A 14,938-nucleotide genomic window follows, 5' to 3' on the forward strand; every position below is an offset into this window, starting at 1 on the left:
TTCCTGATCATTGCTGTACCTGCATACTATCCTTTTGTGTTTCATGCACAGGTACCCCCAGGTCCCGCTGTACTGTATCATTTTGCAATCTTTCTCCACTTAAATAATAACTTGCTCCTTGATTTTTTTCTGCTAAAGTGCATGACCTCACACTTTCCAACATTATACTCCATTTGCCAAATTTTTGCCACTCACTTAGCCTGTCTATGTCCTTTTGCAGATTTTTTGTGTCCTCCTCACACATTGCTTTTCCTCCCATCTTTGTACTGTCAGCAAACTTGGCTACGTTACACTCGGTCCCTTCTTCCAAGTCGTTAATATAGATTGTATTTCAAGTTTCTTTCCAATTTCCTTCCCTTCTGAGTCCACGAGGACTCTACCCCATTCACAGTGGCATTTTAATGCATTTGTGTTTATTATTAATACCATGACCACTCATCAAGATCCATGGCGCGGCCCTGGACAACGTGAACCATTTCCCATACCCGGGAGCCTCTTATCAACAAGGGCAGACATTGACGACAAGATTCAATACTGCCTCCAGTGCGCCAGTGCAGCTTTCGGCCGCCTGAGGAAAAATGTGTTTGAAGACCAGGCCCTCAAATCTGACACCAAGCTCATGGTCAACAGGGCTGTAGTAATACCCACCCTCCTGTAGTAATACCCATCAGAGACGTGGACCATGTACAGCAGACACCTCAAGTCGCTGGAGAAATACCACCAATGATGTCTCCGCAAGATCCTACAAATTCCCTGGGAGGACAGACACACCAACGTTAGTGTCCTCTACCAGGCCAACATCCCCAGCATTGAACCACTGACCACACTTGATCAGCTCCGCTGGGCAGGCCACATTGTTCGCATGCCTGACACGAGACTCCCAAAGCAAGCGCTCTACTCGGAACTCCTTCATGGCAAACGAGCCCCAGGTGGGCAGAGGAAACTTTTCAGTGGCACCCTCAAAGCCTCCCTGATAAAGTGCAACATCCCCATCGACACCTGGGAGTCTCTGGCCAAAGACCGCCCTAAGTGGAGGAAGAGCATCTGGGAGGGCGCTGAGCACCTCGAGTCTCGTCGCCGAGAGCATGCAGAAAACAAGGGCAGGCAGCAGAAGGAACATGTGGCAAACCAGTCCCACCCTCCCTTTCCTTCAATCACTGTCTGTCCCACCTGTGACAGAGACTGTAATTTCCGTATTGGACTGTTCAGCCACCTGTGAACTCACTTTCAGAGTGGAAGCAAGTCTTCCTCGATTTCGAGGGACTGCCTATGATGAAGATGATGATGAGCATTCGAGCCTCTCAACTAATTCTTTTCCACCTTCATGGTTAAGTCTCTGTTACCTTTCACCAATGATATTATGCAAAATCTTTGCCCCCCCCCGCCCAATCTCCATTTTCTTCTCAATCACTTTTAAGCCATTTTTTGGTCACTCAGTTACGTTTCAGCAAAGACCCTGTGAGATGATGGCACGCTGGTACGATACTGGGTATGGTAACACACTGGTTATGTTACTGAACTAATAATCCTGAGACCTGGACTGACGATTGGTGGGACAAGAATTCAAATCTCACCCATGGCAGCTGGGGAATTTAAATTCAAAAATAATTCTGGAATTAAAAAAAAACAGTTTCAGTAATGGTGACCATAAACTATTGGATTGTTGTACACACCCATCTAGTGTCACTCATGTCCTTAGGGAAGGAAATCTGCTGGCTGTAATATATTCTTATGACATTACTTATAAGCACACTCACCATCATTGTATGCGATCCCTCGTATCGAGGATGACTTGCTTCCACGCCAAAAAGGGATGAGTTCACAGGTGTTTCAATGAAGGACATAATATTCCAGATCCCGAACTAAATGTTGAAGGGTGGAAGATGCCTGTGCGTGGATTTTTTTAACGTGTGGTGACCGTTGCACACCAGCCACCATACGGGCTTGACAGAGCTAGGTCTTGGTCCAGTGGCAAGGGTTAACCAGGACGACTGGAGACCTGCTCTGCTGCACGGACCTAGTGCGCACACACATCGCAGTGTGGGCTGGCCCGTGCTGCCCCTGGCCCTCACCTCTTCTGGGCCCCAAACTCACGCCTCTCCTGGGCCCCGGTCACATTCCTCCACGATCACTCGCCGCTCCTACGCCCTGACCTCGCTGTACCTGCCCACGCTCCAATCACCGACCTGGGGCTTGGTGACATCCAATCCAGTCGCCCTCTTCGCTGCCGTCGCTCTCCAGTACGCGCTGTACCTTGAAGCGATATGCCGCCATGCTGCTCCTGTGAAGGCCCCGACCTGCCGATGGTCCTTGCAGGTCGGGGCCGCCACACAGAATGCCGGTTCGGACATTAAACACTCCACACACACGATGGCGCTGCAGAAACTGTCATCATGTGACTTGTCACGTGACCGTTTTATTGTATTTACATCAGTAGTTGCATTACCACAGTAGTCCACTATGGGGAGCTCTACTACACCGCCCTTACCCGGTCTGGGCCTATATGTGACTCCAGACCCACAGCAATGTGGTTGACTCTTAACTGACCCTCTGAAATGGCCCAGCGAGTCACTCCGTTGTATTCAAGAAGGCAGCTCACCAGCACCTTCTCAAGGGGTATTAGGCATGGGCAAAAAATGCCGGCCTTGCCAGCGATGCCTACATCCCGTGAATGAATTTTTAAAAAACAGACTGTAAATCCACCAAAATAACATTTATTATATGACATATTAAAATTCACAAGCAAATCTCAAATGTGTCTGTATTTAGCCAGTCTTGAAGTATTGTTCCTCAGTGCTGTTATCGCTGTTGCAAGAATTAGGTAAGCAGAGTGCCTAGAGGCTGCCCGGATGTATTTTGTATTGTTTCCAGGGTGGAGCTAAATGGCATCTCCTCAACTTACAAGGGCGGACCACCTGTTTCTGCTAAGGTTTCAATATGTCACTCTCTCGGTTGTTCCACGTGAGTTACTCACTTCTGGAGAGAGAGAAAGAGAGAGAGAAAGATAGAAAATAGGTGCAGGAGTAGGACATTCGGCCCTTCGAGCCTGCACCACCATTCACTAAGATCATGGCTGATCATGCAACTTCAGTACCCCATTCCTGCTTTCTCTCCATACCCCTTGATCCCTTTAACCGTAAGGGCCATATCTAACTCCCTTTTGAATATATCTAACGATCTGGCCTCAACAACTTTCTGTGGTAGAGAATTCCACAGGTTCACCACTCTCTGGGTGAAGAAGTTTCTCCTCATCTCGGTCCTAAATGGCTCACCCCTTATCCATCGACTGTGACCCCTGGTTCTGGACTTCCCCAACATCGGGAACATTCTTCCTGCATCTAACCTGTCCAGTCCCATCAGAATTTTACAGGTTTCTATGAGATTCCCTCTCATGCTTCTAAACTCCAGTGAATACAGGCCCAGTCGATCCAGTCTTTCTTCATATGTCAGTCCCGCCATCCCGGGAATCAGTCTGGTGAATCTTCGCTGCACTCCCTCAATAGCGAACGAAAGACAGAAAGAAAGAAAGAAAGACAATGAAGTGTAGTCACTGTTGTAATGTAGGAAATGCGGCAGTCAGTTTGTGCACAGCAAGCTCCCACAAACAGCAATGTGATAATGACCAGATAAGCTGTTTTTTGATTGAGAGATAAATATTGGCCCAATACACTGGGGATAACTCTGCAATTTTTCAAAAAAAGATCTTTTGCAGGATCGGGACCGTTGCCTGCATTCTCCACTTCTCTTTTATTTTCTATGTTTCTAGGGGGATCAAGGGGTATGGCGAGAAAACAGGAACGGGGTACTGAAGTTGAATGTTCAGCCATGAACGCATTGAATGGCGGTGCAGGCTCGAAGGGCCGAATGGCCTACTCCTGCACCTATTTTCTATGTTTCGATGTTTCTACGCCCACCTGAGAGAGCAGACAGGGCCTCCTCAGTTTAACAGCTCATTCTAAAGACGGCACCTCCGACAGTGCGGCTTTTCTTAGATTTTGGTGCTCAAGTTTGATTGCACAACCTTGTGACTCCGAGGCGAGAGTGCTACCCACTGAGCCACAGAGGGAGCCTGTTGAGTAGAAAGAAAGGGAAGGACAGAGGGGGAGAGATGTTCTGTGATCACACTGGAGAAAGGGGATGAGAGCGAGCCCAACCTATTTGATGTTGGTGAACGCTCCTCCTGAGGCAGAGGACAGACATAAGGAGGCACTGGAGGAGAGGCGCAATGACAAACTACTAGATCGACACCAGAACTAAGAGCTTATACCTGTCAGGAAAGACTAAATAGGCTGGGGCTCTGCTCCCTGGTAAAGAGAAGACTAATTCAGGTCTTTAATATTATGAAAGGGTTCGATAGGGTAGACGTAGAGAAGATGTTTCTGCATGCGAACGAATCCAGAACTAAGAACTGTAAACATAAGACAGTCACTAATAAATCCAACGGGGAATTCAGGAGAAACCTCTTTCCCCAGAGAGCGGTGAGAATGTGGAACTCGCTGCCGCAGGAAGTGGTTGAGGCGAATAGTATCGATGCATTAAAAGGGAAGCTGGATAAACACACGAGGGAGAAAGGAATAGGATATGTTGATGGGGTGAGATGAAGAGGGGTGGGAGGGGACTGGTATGGAACATAAACACCGGCACGGGCCCGTTGGGCCCAATGGCCTGTGCTGTAAATGTTATGGCCTAGAAATTGGGGTTACATAGAAACATAGAAATTTACAGCGTTGAAGGAGGCCATTTCGGCCCATCGTGTCCGCGTCGGTCGACAAAGAGCCGCACGGCCCTCGGTCAGCAGCCCTGAAGGTTACATATAAACCTATGAACAATGACGGAAAAGTAAAGAGTACCCAGCCCAACCAGTCCGCCCCACACAACTGCGACACCCCTTACACTGAAACATTCTACACTCCACCCCAACCGGAGCCATATGATCTCCTGGGAGAGGCAAAAACCAGATAAAAACCCAGGCCAATTTAGGGAGAAAAAATCTGGGAAAATTCCTCTCCGACCCATCCAGGCGATCGAAACTAGTCCAGGAGATCACCCTGGCCGTATTCTATTCCCTGCAGTACTTGTATCTGCACCAGCCAACAAGAGGTCATCCAGTCTAATCCCAATTACCAGCTCTGGGTCCGTAACCCTGAAGGTTACGGCACTTTAAGTGCCCATCCAACCATCTCTTGAAAGTGGTGAGGGTTTCTGCATCCACCACTCTTGTTTGCGCCTCCTGTCAACAGCAGCATGCCCCCTCCCCCGAGGGGCGCAAACGACCTCTCGCCCGGCCACGGGGTCGCTGACCACTCCCGCTAAATTCGGCGGGAGTTTAGTGGCGGCGGTATCCTGTAGCGCCCGTCCCGCCGGCGATGACAACGTCTTCATCGTGCGCGGTGCCCCGCTATCGCCCCAGACCCTAAATTGGGTGTCGCCGCCCCCCCCCTCTGAGGCTGCACCGGGCGATGGCAGCGAGTGCCAGCCGGCCATTGAAAAAGAAATGTTGCCGCTTCGAACGCGGGGTGCGTGCCGCGATCGGTCAGCCCGGCATTCTGCTTGAGCACCGCCGGGCTGTTGGCCCGGCGCCCCTGCCCCACGGTGGTCCAGGGAGGACCCTTTCATCGCTGCAGAGTTTGCAGCTTGGGCCCTTCCCTTTAATGACGGGGAAGAGCCCCTCCTACGTGGCGGGGCTACACGGCCCAGTGCATCGCGCTGCGCACCGCTCCCATCCCGTCCGCCCCACCCCACTACCCGCCCCAGAAAGGAAGTGGAGTGCGTTATCTTGCGCTCCGCTTCCTTTTCGGGGGCGGTAACCCCAATTTGGCGAGTGGGGCGGGACTTCCGCGCCTGGCGCACAATGTCCCGCCTCCCGGATGGTACCGCCCCCAAACGGGGCACAACGGAATTCCACCCCCTGTGTAAGGATACTATTCCAGGGCCATTATTCCAGTGTGGTGGTCTGAGACTGGGATATTGACAACGTTATATCTTCTTTCCGACTTATATACTGCATCGTATTGTTGTTCGACATCCTGATCACTAACGTGGTCGCCACCAGTTATGGTGGCTCTTGTGCACTCCAGCCACATGGATGAAGTTTGTTTCTCTCCCTTTCTCTCCGTCTCTCTGTCTCTCTCTTTCTTGCTATAACTCTCTCTCTACCTCTCTCTTTCTCCCCATCTCTCTCACTATCTCTATCTCTCCATCTCTCTCTCTCTCTATCTCTATCTCTATCTCTCCATCTCTGTCTGTGTCTCTCCCCCTCTGTCTCTCTCTCTCTCTCCCTGTCTGTTTCTCTCTCTCTCTGTCTCTATCTTTCTCCCTCTATCTCTGTCCCTCTCTCTCTCTCTTTCTCTCTCTCTATCTCTATCTCCCTTTATCTCTCTCCCTCTGTCTCTCTCTCGCTCTCTCTCTCTCTCTCTCTCTGTCTCTCTCTTTCTGTCTCTCCCTCTGTCCCTTGCTCTCTCTCTCCCTCTCTCTCTCTGTCCCTCTCTCTCTCTGTCCCTCTCTCTCTCTCTATCTCTAGCTATCTCTCTTTCGTTGTTCCCTTTATTCCATCGGGAAAGTGACCCCGCATTGTCCCTGCTAAGCAAGGTCACAGTGACCCGCTTGATTGCACCTTGGAAGGGCGTCTGATTGAACTGGCAAATGTCAGCAGTGTTGGCTTGTTCTCAACGGCTGCCCTGACAGATTGATGATCCGGCGACTTAGACAGCCGTGGGCGGGGCAACTTGGCAGGACTTGTGTTAGAGTTGCATAATCCTGGCTGACACTCCCAGTGTTAGTACTGAGGGAGCGCCGCACTGTCGGAGGGGCAGTACTGAGGGAGCGCTGCACTGTCGGAGGGGCAGTACTGAGGGAGCGCTGCACTGTCGGAGGGGCAGTACTGAGGAGCGCTGCACTGTCGGAGGTGCAGTACTGAGGGAGCGCTGTACTGTCGGAGGAGCAGTACTGAGGGAGCGCCGCATTGTCGGAGGGGCTGTACTGAGGGAGCGCCGCACTGTCGGAGGGACCGTCTTTCAGCTGAGACGTGAAACCAAGACCCTGGCTGAACTCTGAGGTGGATGTAAAAGATCCCACGGCACTAACTCGAAGCAAAGCAGAGGTGTCCTGGAATAAAAACAGAGAATTGCGGAAATCTCAGCGGGCTAGGCAGAAACTGTGGAGAGAGAAACAGAGTTAACGTTTTGGGTCATCCCGAGCTGAAACAGTAACTCTGTTTCTCTCTCCATAGATGCTGCCTGATCCGCTGAGATTTCTAGCATTTTCTGTTTTTATTCCAGATTCCAGTATCAACAGTATTTTGCTTTTGTATAGAGGTGTCCCGGACCCATATTTAGCCCTGAACCAACATCATGAAAGAAACAGACTACCTGGCCATTATTGCATTGCTGTTTGTGGCAGCTTGCTGTGCACAAATTGACTGCTGCGTTCCCCACATTACAACAGCAAATCATCATCAGAGGCAGTCCCTCGGATTCGAGGAAGACTTGCTTCCACTCTTAAAATGAGTCCTTAGGTGGCTGAACAGTCCAATACAAGAACCACAGTCCCTGTCACAGGTGGGACAGACAGTGGTTGAGGGAAAGGGTGGGTGGGGAGTCTGGTTTGCCGCACGCTCCTTCCGCTGCCTGCGCTTGATTTCTGCATGCTCTCGGCGACGAGACGCGAGGTGCTCAGCGCCCACCCGGATGCACTTCCTCCACTTAGGGCGGTCTTTGCCCAGGGACTCCCAGGTGTCTGTGGGGATGTTGCACTTTATCAGGGAGGCTTTGTGGGTGTCCCTGTAACATTTCCGCTGCCCACCTTTGGCTCGTTTGCCGTGAAGGAGTTCCGAGTAGAGCGCTTGCTTTGGGAGTCTCGTGTCAGGCATGCGAACTACAGGAACCTGCAACAACTACAGGACCTCCCACAGCGCTTTACAGCCAATTAACTACTTTTTGAAATGTAGTCCCCGTTGTAATGTGGGAAACGCGGCAGTCAATTTGCGCACAGCAAGCTCCCACACACAGCGATGTGACAATGTGCAGATAATCTGTTTTCAGGTGTTGGTTGAGGGATAAATAATGGCCCCAGGACACCGGGGTGAACTCCCCCTTGCTTTTCTTCGAAATAGTGGCTGTGGGATCTTTTACGTCAACCCGAGAGAGCAGATGGGGCCCTTAGTTTAATGTCTCATCTGAAAGATGGCACCTCCGACAGTACGACACTCTCTCAGTATTCCCCCTCCGACAGTGTGGCGCTCCCTCAGTACTGTCCCTCCGACAGTGCGGCACTCCCTCAGTACTGCCCCTCCGACAGTGCGGCACTCCCTCAGTACTGTCCCTCCGACAGTGCGACGCTCCCTCAGTACTGCCCCTCCGACAGTGCGGCGCTCCCTCAGTACTGCCCCTCCGACAGTGCGGCGCTCCCTCAGTACTGCCCCTCCGACAGTGTGGCACTCCCTCAGTATTGCCCCTCCGACAGTGCGGCGCTCCCTCAGTACTGCCCCTCCGACAGTGCGGCGCTCCCCCAGCACAGCACTGGGAGCGTCAGCCTAGATTTGGTGCTCAGGTTCCTGGCGTGGGACTTAAATCCGCGACTCTGAGGCGAAGAGTGCCGCCAACGGAACCATGGCTGACAGATGAGTAACAGGACATGTTCTGCAGGCTTCACCCGCCACTGACAATGGGCTATTGTCGAAACGTGGCCAGGGGAATTAGTTCTGCCATGTCCAACTAAAGATATTGGTGTGGAAATTCCGACGTCCCGGGCCCTGTAAAGGGTGGTCCCGGGGATCAGGTTCACCTCTGACCTACTTGAACGGTTCGAATCGCTCCCACTCCCTTGGGTTCTAGACTCTGGATTTATTTGTGGGGTGTGATAAAGTGCAAAGGACACTGGTTTGATGCAAAAGAACTTTGATTTTATTACAGACAAGAAAATACAATGTCAAACTTATAATCACTCTAATAAAGAATACATTACACATTCAAAGGGGGTTACAGTAAAAATTACACCTCCCACCTCCCAATACCTAATTCTAGCTAGGTTAGACTCCAGGGAAGGCAGGGACTATGCTTACCAATCCTTTCTGGTCAGTTAGCGGTAGTTCGTGATTTCGGGGTTTGTTGAATTCTGTAGGTTCTGTTTGCCGTACCCCGAACGTCGGAGGAGACTTCTTAATTCGCAATCTTCAGTTGGGTTGAGTCCGCTGATGCAGTAAGGCGCGTTTTGGATTTGTGGGGTAAGTATCCGTTTCCTTTCGATAGAAGTCGGGTTTTATAGTTCTCCAGGTAATGTTTTACTCGTTGGTAGCTCAGGAGCAGCTTGTAGAGTGGAAACTTTCGATTCTTCGGTTTCTTTCTGTTAAGAGTTTTGTTTCAAGTTTGCTTGGTCGCGGTGATGCCACGTTGGCTGTGGTCGGTTGCTGCTGCGATGGTGATGTTCTTCTTTCCTTCAGGACTTCGAGGCTGGAGAAGTTAGTTTACAACTGTCGTGTTGGTTTCTTTCCCTTCTTGGTGGCATAGTCGCAGTATGGTACACCCTTTGTTAAAACGGGGCCAGTTATACTGTTAGAGTTGTCCTAATCTTTGCGCCAAATCAGTCCATAATTCTTTGTTTAAATTTGGCGGGCTTGACATTTCTTTGTAATAGTTTGGCAGGCTCGTTAAAAGTTAATATGTCTTGGGTGGGATGCTCATCTATATTTGATGGAAATATTAGCTTGGTAATCGCAATGTCCTTTTGTGCTTGGTTTTTGCATACAGGCTGTAGTGGGCCCTTTGTTCTTCTTCATGCTGAAGATGGCTTTTCTCGGTTCAGTTTGATGGCTGGCCATCTCTGAGTTATTGTTGTAATGTTAATGTCTCTTGTAGAGAAGGGTTTTCGAATATCCATTTCTCCAGACAATTTAACTTAGTCCCAACACCCAGACAGTTCCAATAATCACGTTGGCTCCTTGAGTTCCTTAGGCCCGCCAACAGACTTGAATTTGTCTTGTAAAAGTCCAAAATTCGATTAAAGTTCGTAGTTTCTTCCATAAGCACTTTAGTATTTCAAACTTTCTGGTAAATAGTCCCAAATTAAATTTTTTTTTCCAAAGAGCCCAAACACTGGATGAGTGGTGGGGGGGTGGTGGGTTCCGTGAATACGCAGTGTACATGCGCTGAAAGCCGGCTTTTCCGATCTGTCAAGTTGGAGCTCGACAGATCGTAGACATCTCGGAAGCGAGGTCTTTTGCACGGGCAGGATTGCGGGATTTACCCATATCTTGCCCGGCAAATGTCCTCAAAACTCTTGCGACTGATAAAGCAAGCACATAGCCTACTGCTACAAGCGTAAAAGTTTTAAAACATATCAAAAACATGATTAAAATAACATTTTATGTTAAAACCCTGCCCACTCAGGTAATGCTATTTTAATCACTAAGCCTAACTTTTTTTTTTAAATCGGCAAATTTTTTTTCTTTAAAAACCATTTATAACAACTTTAATTTTTGTTAGTGTATTTATGTCTGGTGTTTTTTTCAAAGTAATTATGTAGTGTTTGTGCGTTTTTTTTTTCATTCATACCAACAGGAGATTCGTAATCTCCTATTATTGTGAATGAGAAAATAATTAACTGTGATTGGGTGTCCAGGCCCACGTGACTCCTGCGCACATCCTGACGAGCACGCGCTGCGACGCGCAGTCACGAGAGGCCTCTGGACTGGGATCTCCAGTGGGCTCAGCAGCCTCAGGTAAGTGCACATCTTATTTCTCTTCCACAGCGGCAAGTCCTCGAGAGGAATTTCTGGACCAATTAGCAAACATATTTGTTCATGGCAAATGCCGCACTCTGCCTTAACAAAATTGTGTAGGCAATAAATCCAGGTATCATCATTCGGGGCAATGCCCTGGGGTCTTCTCCTGCTGTACCCTCAGTGAACGAGTGGCGGAGACCCTGTCATTCACGTTGTTCCTCTGAAGTTTCTGCCAGTCTTCCGACAGAGTTACAGAAGAATCAGGAGCAGGAGGCGGTCATTTGCCTCCTCGAGCCTTGCTCCCCCATTCCATATCATCATCATCATCATAGGCAGTCCCTCGGAATCGAGGAAGACTTGCTTCCACTCCTGAAGTGAGTTCTTTGGTGGCTGAACAGTCCCCGTCACAGGTGGGACAGATAGTCGTTGAAGGAAAGGGTGGGTGGGGAGTCTGGTTTGCCGCACGCTCCTTCCGCTGCCTACGCTTGATTTCTGCATGCTCTCGGCGACGAGACTCGAGGTGCTCAGCGCCCTCCCGGATGCACTTCCTCCACTTAGGGCGGTCTTTGGCCAGGGACTCCCAGGTGTCTGTGGGGATGTTGCACTTTATCAGGGAGGGTTTGTGGGTGTCCTTGAAATGTTTCCTCTGCCCACCTTCGGCTCGTTTGCCGTGAAGGAGTTCCGAGTAGAGCGCTTGCTTTGGGAGTCTCGTGTCAGGCATGCGAACTACAGGAACCTGCAACAATTACAGGACCTCCCACAGTGCTTTACAGCCAATTAACTACTTTTTGAAATGTAGTCCCCGTTGTAATGTGGGAAATGCGGCAGTCAATTTGCGCACAGCAAGCTCCCACTCACAGCAATGTGACAATGTGCAGATAATCTGTTTTCCTTGTAGAGCACTTGTTTTGGGAGACTCGTGCCTGGCATGCGAACTATGTGGCCTGCCCAGCGGAGCTGATCAAGTGTGGTCAGTGCTTCGATGCTGGGGATGTTGGCCTGGTCGAGGACGCTAATGTTGGTGCGTCTGTGCTCCCAGGGGATTTGTAGGATCTTTCAGAGACATCGTTGGTGATATTTCTCCAGCAACTTGAGGTGTCTACTGTACATGGTCCATGTCTCTGAGCCAGACAGGAGGGCAGGTATGACTACAGCCCTGCAGACCATGAGCTTGGTGGCAGTTTTGAGGGCCTGGTCTTCAAACACTCTTTTCCTCAGGCGGCCGAAGGCTGCACTGGCGCACTGGAGGCGGTGTTGGATCTCGTCGTCAATGCCTGCTCTTGTTGATAGGAGGCTCCCGAGATATGGGAAGTGGTCCACGGTGTCCATTCAATAAGATCATGCCTGATCTTTGACCTCAATTCCAGTTTCCCGCCCGATCCCCATATCCCTTGATTCCCCTTGACTCCAAAAATCTATCCATCTCAGCCTTGAATATACTCAAAAAGACTGAGGATCCACAGCCCTTTGGGGCAGAGAATTCCAAAGATTCACCACCCTCTGAGTGAAGAAATTCCTCCTCGTCTCGGTCCCAAATGGCCGACCTCCTATCCTTGAGCAATCAGGACAAATCCCCCAACGAGAATTCTACCCACTAGGTTTTACTCAGTAGCTTCACTTAAAACACCACTCTAATGATCGGCTGGTAACCAAGCTTGCTTCTAGCCTGATCATTTACTGTCACAAACAGAATAGTTGTCACAATCAGCCAAAAATTGCGATCGGAGGCTTCCTGCGGGTGAATGCTACCATCCGAAATTCTTTTAACTAAAGTACCTGGTGGTCCCGGAGGAACGTGGACTGCCGGACCAAGACCTCCATTAGCTGGGCAGCGTAGGGGCCCATGTATTCCAGGAGCCTTTGTGCAGCCTGGGATCACGTGGGCCTGGACCAACCGATGAAAATTGCGGATCCCGATCCACGGTAATCCACTCGACCAGGCCCAACATCCCCAGCATCGAAGCACTGACCACACTCGATCAGCTCCGTTGGGCAGGGCCACATTGTCCACGTGCCTGGCACGAGACTCCCAAAGCAAGCGCTCGACTCAGAACTCCTTCACGGCAAGCGGGCCAAAGTTGGGCAGAGGAAACGTTTCAAGAACATCCTCAAAGCCTCCCTGATAAAGTGCAACATCCCCACCGACACCTGGGAGTCCCTGGCCAAAGATCGCCCTAAGTGGAGGAAGTGCATCCGGGAGGGCGCTGAGCACCTCGAGTCTCGTCGTCGAGAGCATGCAGAAACCAAGCGCAGGTAGCGGAAGGAGCGTGCGGCAAACCTGTCCCACCCTCCCTTTCCTTCAACCACTGTCTGTCCCACCTGTGACAGGGACAGTGGTTCTCGTATTGGACTGTTCAGTCACCTAAGGATTCGTCGGGGAGTCGGCGGGAGATCGAGGAGGCAGTTGGAAAGCAGTGACAGGATCGGTCCAAGTCAATATGGATTTATGAAAGGGAATCATGCTTGACAAATCTTCTGGAATTTTTTGAAGATGTAACTAGTCGAGTGGTCAAGGGAAAAACATAGAAACATAGAAACATACAAAAATAGGTGCAGGAGTAGGCCATTTAGCCCTTCGAGCCTGCACCGCCATTCACTGAGATCATGGCTGATCATTCCCTCAGTACCCCTTTCCTGCTTTCTCTCCATACCCATTGATCCCCTTAACCATAAGTGCCATATCCAGTGAACTGACATCAACAGCTCTCTGCGGCAGGGAATTCCATAGGTTAACAACTCTCTGAGTGAAGAAGTTTCTCCTCATCTCAGTCCTAAATGGCCTACCCCTTATCCTAAGACAAAGTCTCCTGATTCTGAACTTCACCAACATCGGGAACATTTATCCCGCATCTAACCTGTCCAGTCCCGTCAGAATCTTATATGTTTCTATGAGATCCCCTCTCATCCTTCTAAACTCCAGTGAATACAGGCCCAGCTGATCCAGTCTCTCCTCATATGACAGTCCAACCATCCCTGGAATCAGTCTGGTAAACCTTCGGTGCACTCCCTCAATAGCAAGAACGTCCTTCTTCAGACTAGGAGACCAAAACTGAACACAATATTCCAAGTGAGGCCTCACTAAGGCCCTATACAACTGCAGTAAGACCTCCCTGCTTCTATATTCAAATACCCTAGCTATGAAGGCCAACATACCATTTGCCTTCTTTACTGCCTGCTGTACCTGCATGCCCACTCTCAGTGACTGATGAACCATGACACCCAGGTCTCGTTGCACCTCCCCTTTTCCTAATCTGCCGCCATTCAGATAATATTCGGCCTTTGTGTTTTTGCCCCCAAAATGGATAACCTCACATTTATCTACATTATACTGCATCTGCCATGCATTTGCCCACTCACCTAACCTGTCCAAGTCACCCTGCAGGCTCTTAGCGTCCTCCTCACAGCTCACGCCGCCACCCAGTTTAGTGTCATCTGCAAACTTGGAGATATTACACTCTATTCCTTCATCCAAATCGTTAATGTATATTGTAAAGAGCTGGGGTCCCAGCACTGAGCCCTGCGGCACTCCACTAGTCACTGGCTGCCATTCTGAAAAGGACCCGTTTATCCCGACTCTCTGCTTCCTGTCTGCCAACCAGTTCCCTATCCACGTCAGTATATTACCCCCAATACCATGTGCCTTGATTTTGCACAACAATCTCTTGTGCGGGTCCTTGTCAAAAGCCTTCTGAAAGTACAAATACACCACATCCACTGGTTCTCCCTTGTCCACTCTACTCGTTACATCCTCAAAAAATTCCAGAAGATTCGTCAAGCATGATTTCCCTTTCATAAATCCATGCTGACTTGGTCCGATCCTGTCACCGTTTTCCAAATGCGCTGCTATTTCGTCCTTCATGATCGATTCCAACATTTTCCCCACTACAGAGGTCACGTAACCGGTCTATAATTACCTGTTTTCTCTCTCCCTCCTTTTTTAAAAAGTGGTGTTACATTAGCTACCCTCCAGTCCATAGGAACTGATCCAGAGTCGATAGACTGTTGGAAAATGATCACCGATGCATCCACTATTTCTAGGGCTACTTCCTTGAGCACTCTGGGATGCCGACTATCAGGCCCCGGGGATTTATCGGTCTTCAATCCCATCAATTTCCCTAACACAATTTCCTGCTGAATAATGATATCCTTATAAGTCCAAATAAGGAAACCAGTCCTCAGGTTTGTTGCTTTTTCTAGCCAATTTATATGCCTCTTTCTTGG

This window comes from Pristiophorus japonicus, chromosome 1, assembly GCF_044704955.1.
Source record: "Pristiophorus japonicus isolate sPriJap1 chromosome 1, sPriJap1.hap1, whole genome shotgun sequence".
NCBI lineage: Eukaryota > Metazoa > Chordata > Chondrichthyes > Pristiophoridae > Pristiophorus > Pristiophorus japonicus.